The sequence below is a fragment of the Arachis duranensis genome, chromosome 1, assembly GCF_000817695.3.
Source record: "Arachis duranensis cultivar V14167 chromosome 1, aradu.V14167.gnm2.J7QH, whole genome shotgun sequence".
Classification (NCBI taxonomy): domain Eukaryota; kingdom Viridiplantae; phylum Streptophyta; class Magnoliopsida; order Fabales; family Fabaceae; genus Arachis; species Arachis duranensis.
Genome location: NC_029772.3, coordinates 93,119,454 through 93,119,766, shown reverse-complemented (window position 1 = coordinate 93,119,766; position 313 = coordinate 93,119,454).

Here is a 313-nt window from a genome sequence, read left to right as displayed (position 1 = left end):
TTTCCAATATATATCATTATAAACATGTCAAAGCTTGTTACACTTTGAGCCATGAAATGACCCTAAAACTTTGGATGAACAAACATAAAAATTGGCGAATGATTAAGCATTCTTCATAAGGAGAAGAGTGCATTTGTAATGTGGCCCACACAACATCACACATGTTTAATGTCAAACCAAAGTTGCCCAGGCTATGAAATGCATAGATCTCTCCAAAGAGTTTTCATGCACCAAAGGTCTAAGCAGTCGGTAATTTGGGTTATACGATGTCTCAAGCTTGTTCTATGCTAGTTATTTTGGTATAAAAACACAC